Source organism: Cyprinus carpio, chromosome A19, assembly GCF_018340385.1.
Source record: "Cyprinus carpio isolate SPL01 chromosome A19, ASM1834038v1, whole genome shotgun sequence".
NCBI lineage: Eukaryota > Metazoa > Chordata > Actinopteri > Cypriniformes > Cyprinidae > Cyprinus > Cyprinus carpio.
In genome coordinates, this window is record NC_056590.1 from 15,767,691 (window position 1) to 15,781,286 (window position 13,596).

The 13,596-nt window shown below is 38.5% G+C and overlaps 1 pseudogene; it reads right to left on the bottom strand.

Annotated features, from left to right (window-relative positions):
• Nucleotides 1–13,596, bottom strand: part of LOC122148817 — a 94,271-nt pseudogene that overhangs the window by 13,504 nt on the left and 67,171 nt on the right.

A 13,596-nucleotide genomic window follows, 5' to 3' on the forward strand; every position in this document is an offset into this window, starting at 1 on the left:
GCAAAAACAGCTCGTTCTGATCTTCAGGCTTTGTTAAGGTGCTGTTATTGAAGGAAGAGCCAGTTCAAACTAAATTGGACCTGACTGCAAGCCTGTGACCCATGAGTAAATGTAAATGAAGAGGGTATATATATAGATGTCTGAAAGCAAGGCAGTGAAACAAGTCTGTTTAATACTCAAGGTTCTGAGAGAGGGTGAAAAATGGTCATGAAAAATGTAATAATTCATATGTTTTTGATTCAAGAAACCTTGACTAACATTATCAGTGTGCATCAGGGAAAAAAATAAAATGCAGATAAAGAAAAAAAAAACGGATATGCCTCCTTAAAGCCCTTCTGAGGAAGACTAACTGGGAGATTTTATAAAGTCAGTTACTACTACAATAAATAACATCAATATAGATATAAATGACAAAACGGTGTCACCCAGAATGCCTGAGCGCTTACCTGACAGACCACAGGAAACTGAGAGTTGCGTACATGCAGTCCGTCAATTCCCAGAGGAAAAACAGCAGCCAGAGCCATCATACAGCCCACTGCCGTCATGTTATTCAGGTACGGCTGGGAGTTTTGAATGTACTAACATAACAGACACACATATCTTGCAAAGATGTGTATGTTCAAAAAACAGGTTCATACATTGAAGAGATCCTAATATAGTGAAGTGAAAGTGAAGTGACGTGTTGCCAAGTATGGTGACCTATACTTGGAATCTGTGCTCTGCATTTAACCCATCCAAGTGCACACACACAGTAGTGAACACACACACACCATGAAAACACACACAGAGCAGTGGGGAGACATATTGCTGCGGCACCCAGGGAGCAGTTGGGGGTTCGGTGTCTTGCTCAAGGGTCTCACCTCAGTCGTGGTATTGAAGGTGGAGAGAGCGCTGGACATTCACTCCCCTCGCAAACCTGAGACTCAAACCCGCAACTTTGACTCTCTAACCATTGGGGCCAAGACTGCCCCGTATATAGTACTGTATAGTGCCATAGTGCTGTGATATATATAGTCTAGAATCACTAACATATTCATGTAACACAATATTTCATATAATATGGTGTTCAATGGTACTTTGTTAGTAAATTTTTATAAGAATATTGAACTCTGATTCAGCTAATTTAGTTAATCTCTCACTGTGGTATAGGACTTATACTCCTGTGCCATTTTATCACACAAAAACATATAGATTCAGTCGATGCACTCACACAATCACTCACATGCATGACAAGATTTGTAAGTGTTCAGTGTATTAGCTTTAGCTGTCTGCTGAGAAAATCTAGTTGAAAGTCTAAGAGTCCCTAAAATAAAAAGACTGAAGCACCGAACATTAGTCTGAATGTGTCTGTGGAGTTTGAATATGTGTGAAATGCTATCACTATTCATCATGCATCATGTGTTTTTATGCAAAGAGAATGCATAAATATGTGAATGTGACCCTTGGAAACACCAGATAATTGTATGCATATATCAAGCTGTCCTCTGCACCGGACTCACACGTGAGTATGCAATATAAATTAACACAGACCTGCAGACAGGAGCATATACTTCCATCCACAGCTAAACATACCTGACGTTGCTGTTGTAGATGTTAAAGGTGAGGCAAACGATCCCCATTAAAATGCCCAAGCCAGCAAAAACGGACACTGAGACGAAGAGTTTTTGTGACAGATATCTGAACTTCTGAATCACTACCGTCTGGTCAGCAGGTGGACCAGAGCCTGGGGAGACAAATGAGGCTTTTTAGTATTATATTGTTTTATATTACATTGAAATAACTTGGGAACACTTTCATGGATAACATTATTAGAGGTCAAACCTCCATCTTCCACATGACTAGTATGTAGCAAGTAGCACTGAAAAATGTAATTATTGTCAAACATATTCATATTTGCATGTATATAAACTGCTAATCTGATAAGCAGAGTGTTGTTTTTAACTAAAACTATAAAAATCATTTTTGTTAATGTAAAAATCGCAAAAAAAAAAAAAAATATTGAAATTGACAAAAATTACATAACAAACCTACAAATACCTAAACTAAATTTAAAATGTAAACTGAAAATATAAAAAAGCTAATTCAAAATTAATAAATACTATAAAATCATGTATAGGAACGGCTGATCTGCTAAACCCAGTGCTGATATTGTTTACTAAAATGAAAACAATTTAAAATTATTTTTGTTCATTTAAATAAAGCTGAAAAAAATAAAAAAATAAACAAAATGTTTCTTAAGCAACCAACCGAAATAAAATAATTTTAAGTACTAAAATTACTGCAACTAAAATTGATAGAAAAATAAGTTAAAGCTAAACAGAAATAATAATAATAAAAATACAAAAACACAAACAATAGTATAGTATAAACACAAGTAGTATAGTAAAAACACAAACAATAGTATATAAATAATACAAAAAAAAAAGTGAAACTTACATAGCATTTGTTATTTACTTAAATTTTATTTACTTGTTTATGCAATAATCACGCATTTTGAACAATGAAACAATTGAGCAAAAGAAGGAAAAGCAGAGCAACTCTGAACTGCTGTTTTCGGAGCCAGAAATGAGTCACTTCACCTCCCTCTCTGCCTCTCTTTCTCTCTCTTGATAAAGTGGCTGCATTTCAGAGTCTGCAGAGAGAGCGCGATAGCTATCGAATTTCACCTCCCTGCCACTTGACTAAAGCTTCTCCCCCTCTGGTCTCTGTGAAGCGATACCATCGCAGACTGTTTCACTGCCTCCAGATTGGTAATCAGCTGGCCAATTGGCAAAAAACAAAACAAAAACAAAGAACAACAGGGTGCATTGTGGTCAGCTTCCTTCAATGGGTGGGCAGCACACAAGACGTGCACAATTGGTCACATTCCTTTTTGTGAGTGACAGATTGGCTGGGGACCACACGGCTTGTTACATCTATCTGTAGAGCTGATTAATTTTTATAAAGCCTAGCTCCTTGAGTCTGACAGGACTCATATTGCCAATGCGGTCCCACCGGAACACCTCGCCAGGGCATCTGATAAGAACAGCAGCTGTCAGTCTTGATTAGAAGTTCACGTGAGGCCATCTCCCTTGTGGATCTCGCTGATATTGATTAAAGGAGAGTGGGAGATCCAGAGGAACGCTCGCGGGCAGAATACGGCCAAACAGACAGATCCTGGGATGCTGGGAAGCAGTGTGTGGAGCTGCGCTGATGCTGGAACAATCTTAACAGACAGACCCAGGATGTGATATGGCACGACACATGAGTTTAAGTGGTTTGTGGAAATAGAAAGTGGTTGCTATGGTGTTTCAGGTCAGAATGTTAACGTTGCAGTGTTGCTATGGTGTTAAAATTAACTTGCGATCCGTGTGGAGCTGCAATCCTTGAGGAACTGAGTGAACGCATTTAGGCGGATCACACAAATCATAGATATTTGCAACCGGTCGGGTGTGGATTATACATGAAATGGGTTTTGAAACCCATTTACTTCCATGAAGTGAAATATTTCTGAGTCAAACTGGATTTGAATCTAATTTGGAATTGATCAGATTGTAAAACGTAGCGGGGGATGGTGATGTCAGCCAAGAAGTGAAGTCATTCAGAGGCGGTGTACTATTATTACGATGAAAACTTGTTTACATGCACTGATAAGACCAAGTGATGTGTAATAAAGGGATAGTTCACCCAAAAATGAAAATTCTGTCATTTACTCATCCTCAAGTTGTTCCAAAGCTGCATGAGTTTCTTGCTTCTCTTGAACATAAAAGAAGATATTTTGAAGAATATGGATAACCAAAACAGTTTGACGGTAGCCATTGACTTTCATAGTATTTTTTTCCCAACAGTGGGAAGCCAAATGGCTACCATCAATTGTTTGGTTTCCAACACTCTTCAAAAATATGTGTTCTTCTTGTGTTCAACAGAAGAAAAAAGAACTCATACAGGTTTGGAAGAAGTAAATATACAGTAAAATTTTGATCTCAAGGTGTCTTGAATGTAAATCAGGTCAACACTGAACGTGTGATAGGTGTAAATGTTTGTAAATGTGTGTGTGTCCATCGGGCCAGAGAGCTCATGCTGTTTAATACCTCTCCCTGTCCTTGATGGTGGAATCGGGACAGTATGTTGCCATGACGACCAAGACCCATAATGGTTGCCAGAGTGATGAGAGAACAAGGCGCAGATGCAGTGGTTGTCAGGGGCGACTGGCGAGAGCGAGAGAGAACGAGCGAGGCCAGTGAAGTGGATGGGTAACAGCGAGAAACAATTGAACATAAAGACTCAAACAAAAATGTTCCCACTCAGCTGAGAAATGAAGGGACGTTACCTTCACTTTGCAGTGGGTATGAACGAGAGATAGAGAGGGAGAATATCCCTGACGAGCGACGGTCGGTCAACACGTGGCATCCAATCTGGAGCAAAGTCACCCTCTCCTTCAAGAGGCCTTTATTTCAGCACTGATTATTTTTAGCTCTACACACTGCCGTCTCTCGGGATACACTGTCTGGGAGCGTCAGTGACCATTGCGGCAAGGTAAAAAGTTGGGCGGTGATGGGTGGCACTTGGGTGTGCGTCTCCAGATGGCATTGCGCTACCTCAAAGGTCATCCGTCTAACATCTAACTTTGATGATCTCGCACTGCTGTTCACCTCGTCATGATCAAACGGCGACCTTTCACCTCACCAGCAGACTCAAGGCGACCCACGGTCTGGCACAGTCAAGGGTTGCTGTTTAAAGCGATGACCTCCAAAGAGATCTATCATTGACAACTAATGCAAAAGTTAAAGGTGCCAGACTGTGTGAGCCACCTGTGGTGTATGACAATGCTGCGGGCACTATACCCAGATGCAAGCTGGGTAAATAAATGAAAAACAGGTTCCATCACAAGGCCCCCGGAAGGGCTTGTGAAAAATGCAATTAGCGCATTTCGCAATGCCGACGTGCTACAGTTGCCATGGTTCTCGCTGCTTCAGTGAGTTTTTAATAAGCTAATAAGCAAGTTCAAAACAGCGTAAGCCCACCGAGAGCACATCTAGGGAAATGTCTATAGGCATAGAAATGGTCACATAATGAGCACGGTGATGTGCCATCATACCTCCGATATTATAAACCAACAAACCCAGGCTGCTATCACAAAGCTCAAGGATGCTTTTTTTCAAAACCGCAAGCTCTGTTCAGAGCCCTGTGAGGGTTTTTAAATAACAGGCAATGACAATCAGCTGAGGCAAGTTGTCCCGTCTGTGGTTGATTGGACAATTCGTACTCGTCCCATCAAGGTTAGCACGTGCTGGGAGGCAGCTGGGGAATAGCCCGGGCCGTTTCTGATTTGTGTTGTTTTCAGCTGTCAGCTGGCATCTTCTCAGTGTACAGTCAACAACACTGAGCATGAACTGGTCATCAAATACAATTAAAAAGAGTAAATGAAACCATCACTCATTGTATATTGCACAGAATTGTTATCAGTGCGCTTGCTCAATTTATGATTGGAATTAACTCCTGGCGGTTTTCTAATGGCATTCATTTGTCTTTTTTTGTTGAGCCATGCAGAGCTCCTGCAGCGCGGCTGCCCTCATGGACAGAATGCTAAACAGAATTTGACTGACTGATTGATTAACGCAACGCCCCGTAACAGCCTGTCATCCGCGGTTCTCTTCGTTTTGGGGGCGGGGCCTAGAATGTGCGGCTGTGACACTGGGAGAGATTCAGATGAGCGGAGAGAATAATAATGTGAGTGATTGTGTGAGAGGAGGTTTAAAAACAGAGAAGAGTGCTTGAGACAGTGATAAACGCGCATATATGGGAGATGAGAGAGACAAATGTGTCCTCACCTATCCACCTGTCATTCCCATACCAAGAGAGATTGCCTTTGGTCATATCATAGTATCCAATCTTCTTGTAGCTTCCTCCTGCCGAGAGAAAGGGAGAGAGTGCGATTCAGAAATAGTTTAGTGTCAACATTAAATGGCATTCACAAAACATTTTTCCCCTATAATGTGACATGTTTTTAAGGCAGGATATTTAAGGAGGAAAAAATGTTATTGAATTCATTTTATCCACTGGGAATTCAGCTTTATGCAAATGAGCGAAGTGGTGACTATCAGTGGGAGTGCAGGGTGGCCCTGTTAACATGCAGACAGAAAACACATAAGAAAACGCTTTATTGCAGCATTCTGAAACATCATGCAAACACGAACAACATTTTCCTTATGTTGTCTAATTCACCCAAAAATTAACATTTTCTCATCATTTATTCACCCTCATGTCATTCAAAACCTGACTTTTGTTAATATTCAGAACACAAATAAAGACATTTTTAATACTGTCTCATCATTTTTGCCCATCCACTGAAACTTCTAACAAATTAGTAGAAGTTTCAAGTCTTCTAAAGAGACATCACTTTATATCATGACCAGATTTATTTATGCTTTTACTCAGATTTTTATAAACAAATACGGTAAACGGAAACGCAAACGTGGATGCTTAAAGTGTCAAACAAGCATTAAGGGGACATGGTGATTGAAAAAAAAAAAAATATCTAGATTGAAAAAAAATATATAGATATTATTTTAATGCTTTTGTGTTCACATTTAAAAAAAGCATTGCATTCCCCCAAGAAACTTTACGTTTTATTCTCACCTCACATTATTTCCATAAAAAAAGTGTTGTATGCAAAGTTCTTTGGGACAACGCAATACTTTTGCAAGGGAACGCAAAGGCACTGAAATATATATATTTTTTCCCCTCCCATCTAATTTTTTTTTCACCATGACCCTTGACATTTCCTTGAGCTTCTCTTTACCATATTTGATGTTCTCTATGTATGTGTTTTGACTAAACTAAATCTGTTCATCAAATAAAGCAATTGTGTCTATTTACAAAACATGGATTAAACCGCTTGATTCATATGAATTACTGTCACAACCTCTTTATGAACTTTTTGAAACTTGAACATTTTGGTTGTGTGGCCTTTCAATGAATAGACAATAATAATAATATTTTCATTTGTGTTTTGAAGATGAATGACAGTCTTATGGGTTTGACTGAAAGGTTATCACGACCATGGTGTCAGTGTGGTGTCACTGTTCTCTTAATTCTGAGTCAGATTTGTGGATCGGTGTCTGAGTCAGATGTTTAAAATTTTCTGTCAAGTGGAGTTTCAAAACAATAATTTACCTGTTTGAGTCTGGTTTGTGAGTATTTTTGACCGACTCATTAAAGTCATGAATCAGTGACTCAATAGAAAGCTGTTTATTTATTGTCTTTATTTAATGCTTCTCTTTTATTACATTCAATTGAAAGTGGAAGGTCCACATGTCCATTGTAAAGTTTGTAAAAGAAAAGATATGAATGATCTGAATAGAATAAGTTATTGATTTCTAGTTTCCCAATTTCCGCAATTGGGAGGGGGTAGAGGGTCAAGATCTGTTTCTTTTTCAAATCTATTATTTACTATTATTGTTGTAACCTTTTCTAACATTCAAATTAACAAGCATTAAACTGGCAAGGTTTTATAAAATCTAGGTTCCCAGTAGGCTAAAGTAATGACTAAATAGTTATTTGGCTGTCGGCTAACATTAACTAGCCTGCACTGCTTTGGGTGAACTAAAACAAAAAAGAAAACCATTCAGATGTGGAAAAAGTTCATATGTTTTTAAATCACATACAAAAAGACCAGGAATATGCTTTATAAAAGTAAACGGTCCATTTTGATTTCACATTGACTTTCTGAGATGAAGGAAAGTGGAAAACAGGTACAAAGAGTGTTTTATGGGAGGAACAAAGGAAAGAGAAATGTCACTACACATTGCTGTAAATCAATACGGTGAGGCTGGATCTGATTTTGGGCAGCCTTTAGAGACCAAACAACACTATAAGACAAACAGACTGAAAACAGATCCATCATCAATCCTTATATTCCAGCAGGCGTATCAGCTGAGCTTTAAATGAGAAAGCACAACAGGGTCGCTCTCCCTTAAAATCAGCTTTATAGAGAGTGCTGTAATTGTGTGCCAATGTATCAGCAGTGCTCGAGCGAGGACCGTAAGACAGAGGAATTTATCTTCTGTTACGTTCTCTACCTTTTGCTCCATTTCTGTGTTCTTTCATGCACGCCCTCCCTCTCCTTCTCAAAAACACACTGGCGGGCAACAGAGATCTGTGCAGGGCTCTGAGGGGCTCCACCCCCAAACACAACGAGAAATTAGCTTAAGTGAAAACCATTATAATTATCAGGTGATCATTAAGCATAATTACTCCAGTCAGCTTGGGCTTTCCCCTGGGAGACTTGAAATAGAGGGAAAAGAGAAAGAAGAAGAAAGACAGGCTCCGGGAGCACTGTATGATCCAGGCATGAGAAGAAATGCCTAAAAGACTGTAATTTCCTCCATTTAGATAATATCCTCTAAGCTTGCTTTGGTCTCTGGCTGTAGATCTTTCTGCAGTTTCATTCTGAAACCAATTTCATCCAGCGATGGACTCAACGTTCACAACACTAATAAGCCCATTAAAATCACTTCTTCAAGTGGTGCTTTCTTTGGCAAACATCACTATTATTATTGCTCATCAATATTTGCACATCTAGGAAACTAAAGCAACAACATAACAACACATAAGCCACTGCACAACAACACCCTGGCGACCAGCTATAGCTTTGTGGAGGTGACGTCTGCATGAGTAAGAATCATTCACAGTTGAACCCTCTTAATTTGAGACACTAGGCTAAATAACCAATTAGCAACCACCTAGCAACACCTTAGCAACAGCACAACAATACCCTGGAAACTTCCTACACTAACCTAGTACTGTGGAGGTAACTTTTGCATGGGCAAGCATATCTCATAATTTTGCTGGACTCTTTTGACTTGGATCAGTAAACAAAATCTGGCAATGCATTAGCATTGCCCTTAGCAGAGGGCAGTTAATAAACATCTAACACTGCCCTAGCAACCATCTAGCAACACTTTAAAAACACCACAAAATCACCCTGTTAACTATGTACTTTAACCCAGAACCACTTTAGAAATCTTTTGGTGGGTCTTTTGATTAGTACACTAACTAACCATTAACTTAGCACGGTGGAACATGACAATTTTGGTGGATTCCTTTGACTTGGACCAGTAAACAAACAAACAAACAAAAAAATAACCCGCAATGTCTTAGCAAACACCTAGCAACACCACAGCATCACCCTGGAATCTACCTACTTTAACCCAGCACCACTGAAGAAACCTTTGCATGGGCAAGCATTACTCACAACTTCGGTGAACTCATTTGACTTGGACCAGTATATAACAACATATCAATGCTCTAGCAAACACCTAGCAACAGCATAACAACATCCTGGCAACCACCCACATCACTCTAGCATTGTGAAGGTGACTTCTGATGGGCAAGCACAACTTACATTATGCTGGGCTTTCCAGGAAGTCCAGGAAGGAACCACCTAGAAACCACACAAGACACCCTGGTCACTACACAGCAGCACCTTAGCAGTCACAGTGCAATGACTACTCCAACCTGAACAGTGTAGCTGAGTGGCAGAGAGCTCTGGAGAGGCAACTATTCATATTTTCTTCGGAAAATGTTAAAATGTAGTTCTATTTTTTATTGTGTCAAACAAAGAGGGATTGACGTAGGATCTAGGCACTGGCAGAGACACAAAGAGATGTGACAGATTGAACAGGGGAACACAGGCGCACTGATCAAAAAGACAGCTTCTGAAACAACGCCAATACAAAGACCGAAAACAAACGACAGGAGAGAGAGAAAAGGATCCAATCTGTGTGCGACAGTTGAGGTTGCAGTCACAATGCACTTGTCACTCGAGGAGGTTAACAAGCAAATGAGGGAAGAGATGCCCCTGTCACCATGTCTGGAACAGTGTGTGAGGATCAAATGGAATATTTAAGTCTGAAAATGAGGCTGCATGGAATATGTGGCTTCTATTGGTATTCCAGTAGATGCTGGTTGTATAAACGTTTCTTTCCAAAAGATGGTTTTGAAATTGACCGGCCATTCTTATGATGCTTAACCCTCTGGAGTCGATTAACGCGTATACGCGTTTTGGGGTATTTTCTCCTGATAACCCCGAAAAGAACTTAAATTACACTTTCAGTTTTGATCGTACAGAGAAGAGCAATACATCAATCGAATCTGTAAATGGTCTACTTTTTTTTGTATACAGACATAATAACAACAAAACTTTGTGCATTTATAAAATAAAGATAACAAACAAGGAGTGCTGTCTGCAGCCTTTGTCTGCGCTGATCTTCAGTTACAAATGCGTCATTAAAATGAACTGTAACTCAGTGAATACTCAACGAAGAGAACATGAGAGAGATATCTATAGAAAGCCTGACATGTCTACTTTTAAACTAAACGAGTGCTGCTGAAAACAAATATTCTGTGATAAAGTAATCCATATGAAAACAACCCGATGTCCGTTTTTCACGTCTTCCTTCATTATCTTCTAATGCGACCACGCCCCCGCGCCGAGCGCGCTTTTGAGATTCAAATGTTTCACTGAAGCGCGCGGCTTTTGAATACGCCCACACAACAGAAGACAACGCAGCGAGATTGTTCTTCAAGTTTTTATTATTTTAACTGTTTGCTTTCGCGAGGAGAGGAATAAGACATAATTCACCCCAAAAAGATGTGATGTGGTTGAGGATTTGAGATTTGGATTTCCTCAGAAAAAAGAATGAAGCACTTTATTCAGCAGAGATCATAAACATGAGTAAGTCTCTTTTTATTTATTTATATACTTGTACTAGTTTTCACATAACGTGTAAACATTTTACTAGTTAGACTTTTTCCAAAGACTTTTTCCAAACTATAATTCCTGACTAAATGTATAATCAAGTGAAATATTATGAAGTTTCAATAACAATATACACTACTATACCATTCAAAAGCTTGATGTACATAATATAAATGTAACAATAAATGTAACTGTAACAAATGTAACAATCATTGCTGTTCTTTCAATTTATCCCCCCTTAAAAAACCTAAAAAAAAAATTCTCAGCTCTTTTCAACATTAATAATAATAATAATAATAATAATAACAATAATAATAATAATAATAATAATAATAATGATAACAATAAATGTTTTTTTAGTAGAAAATAAGATTGTTTAAAAGGATTTCTGAAGGATTGTGTGACTGGAGTAATGATGCAAAAAATTCAGTTTGAAAGTCAGCTTTGATTGTTCCTAATAAACTGTTTAACTGCACTCACAAGTGAATATTAAATTATGTTGTGGGATAATTAAATATATTCTAAATAAACTACAAACATAAAATTATATACATTTATTGTGTCCTCACATTCTTTTCTTGTAACTCACCCCTCTCAGTGACACAGCTGACTGAATGGCTCATTATGCAGCTCATTATGCAGGTCTTTGTCTTCTCAGGTGTGAATTCATGATAGTTGACGCCTACTCGCATATGACTTTTACCAACAAAAAGTGTCTTAGAAAATTTAAATCAATATATTGTTTTCTGTAAGTGAGTAAACAAGATGATTTTCACATCATTTAGAAAAAAAAAATTCTAGGCTACAAGCTCCAGTTCTCCAAATTCCTGGGAACCAATTTTCTATATGTGTTTTATTGCCTTATTCAAGTGATTTAACATTTTTAGTTTTTCACTAACCACGCATAACATTTTTTTTCTCAAAAACACAATCATGTACATACATGCTGCTCACATATTATTATAGCCTAGTTTGTGCTGATTACAGTGAGATTAGACTTTAGCCATTTAGATATTTATAAGAAACTGAAAAAAGCACAAATGTCAGGGCATGACAAAACTTCTCCAGGCCCCAAAAATACCCTTAGACTCCAGAGGGTTAAATTGTTAGACTTTCAATCCCACAACACTGACATTCTCAAAAAAGCTCTAAATATCTGTGAGTGAGGCCTTGGATTCTTGTTAAGCTGGCTGACCTTTGCCAGACTAGGCCAAATGACCAGTCTGGCCGAACTGCCATATTCATGAAGAGTTGTAACAGCTTCAAAACCTTTCACTGAGCAATAATGGAGGTCACTTTGCTCCTGTGAACCTTTAATACCATCACTTTTTTTACACTGGAATCCACATTTATATACTGACACAATTCTATATCAGAGGTTTGAACTTGGTGCAGGTTTTGTTCTGTCATGCACTGTGAACTCTAGGACTTTTTTATAGACTTTATATGCCCAAAGGCAGCTGTGCTCCTGCCCAGTTTCATGCATGAGAACAGCTAAGGAAACTGGTTTCATTCATGCACCTCACCTCACCATCAGACCTGCACACACAGGAATGTGGTAAATCTCAGGCTAAAAAATGCTGGCTACACGGAGGTAAGAAGGCAGCCAGGCACGTCTGAATCCAATTTTTGCATAACATCCTATCTACTAAGATGCTTTCATCTAGTTGGCTTTTGAAGGCAGAATATATGTTTTCCTTCTTTGATATCCCCTATCTGTGCATGAGGCTTGGCGGTTGGTGGAAAGAATAAAAATGGCATCTTAAGGAGTAAAATTATTTATAAATTCCCAATATTTCAACATATGATGCATGTGATGCAATTTCAATTTAGAGATTAAATATGTTCTTGCTTATGCTAGATCAATGGTAAAAAGAGGGCTGCAGCATGATTTAAATTGTTAGTATTAACATTTATTAATAAAAACATAATTCATATATTAAAACAATCTAACTTCATTAAAAAACAAATAAAGAAGATGAACTAAAATCAAATTTGATTCCATAGATCCTTCACATGATATTAAGGTGCCTGAGGCATTTTTCTCAGAAAAATAGAAAAGGTCCTGATTACTCATGCAAATAAGCAATTTTAATTTTTACTTGTTAATACATGTCTACAAAACAGTTATGAATCAAAACGAATGGAAGAATATGTCCTAGACAGATGAGACAAAGGTAGAGCCACTTGGCCACAATGCCAGACATGTGGAGACCAAAAAGTGCTGTGACTGCTTTGATAAAAAGACCCTAGCAGCAAGTGTAAAGTGTGCTGGTGGAAGCTTTATTGGTTTGGGGTTATTTTCTGCCTCAGGCCCTGTCAGCTTGGCATCATAGTGTAAACCATGAATCCCCACATTGTACCAGAGGACTAAACCACATGAGACAGTCTGTCAAAAAGCTAAAGCTGAAATGTAGACATGTACAAAGCAGACCATGCAATAAAATGACTCAAAACCCTCAAGCAAAACCACAAAAATAGTCTCAAAAAAGACGAAATTCTGGGCTATCGATTGAAATCCAAGACCTCAACCTCATAGAAGTTTTGTGGGGGGACTTGAAACAGACTGTACATGCAGAAAAGCACAAAGTCAAGAGTTCTGCATGGAATATAAAGCAATGATTTGTTAATGTAGGGCACAGATACACTTAAAACTCCTACAACAAGCGACTTCTGACACAAGTACATCGAAGCAGGTATTTTTTTCCACAGAAGACTATTACATCTCACTTCTTTTGAATTCTTACTTTTGCTCAGGGTGAACTAACTGTGCATTTCTCTACTTTAACACCTAAGTTTTACACCTGAAGAAATCCATGGCTCTTTTGAAAAATATGATCAAAATGATACAGGCT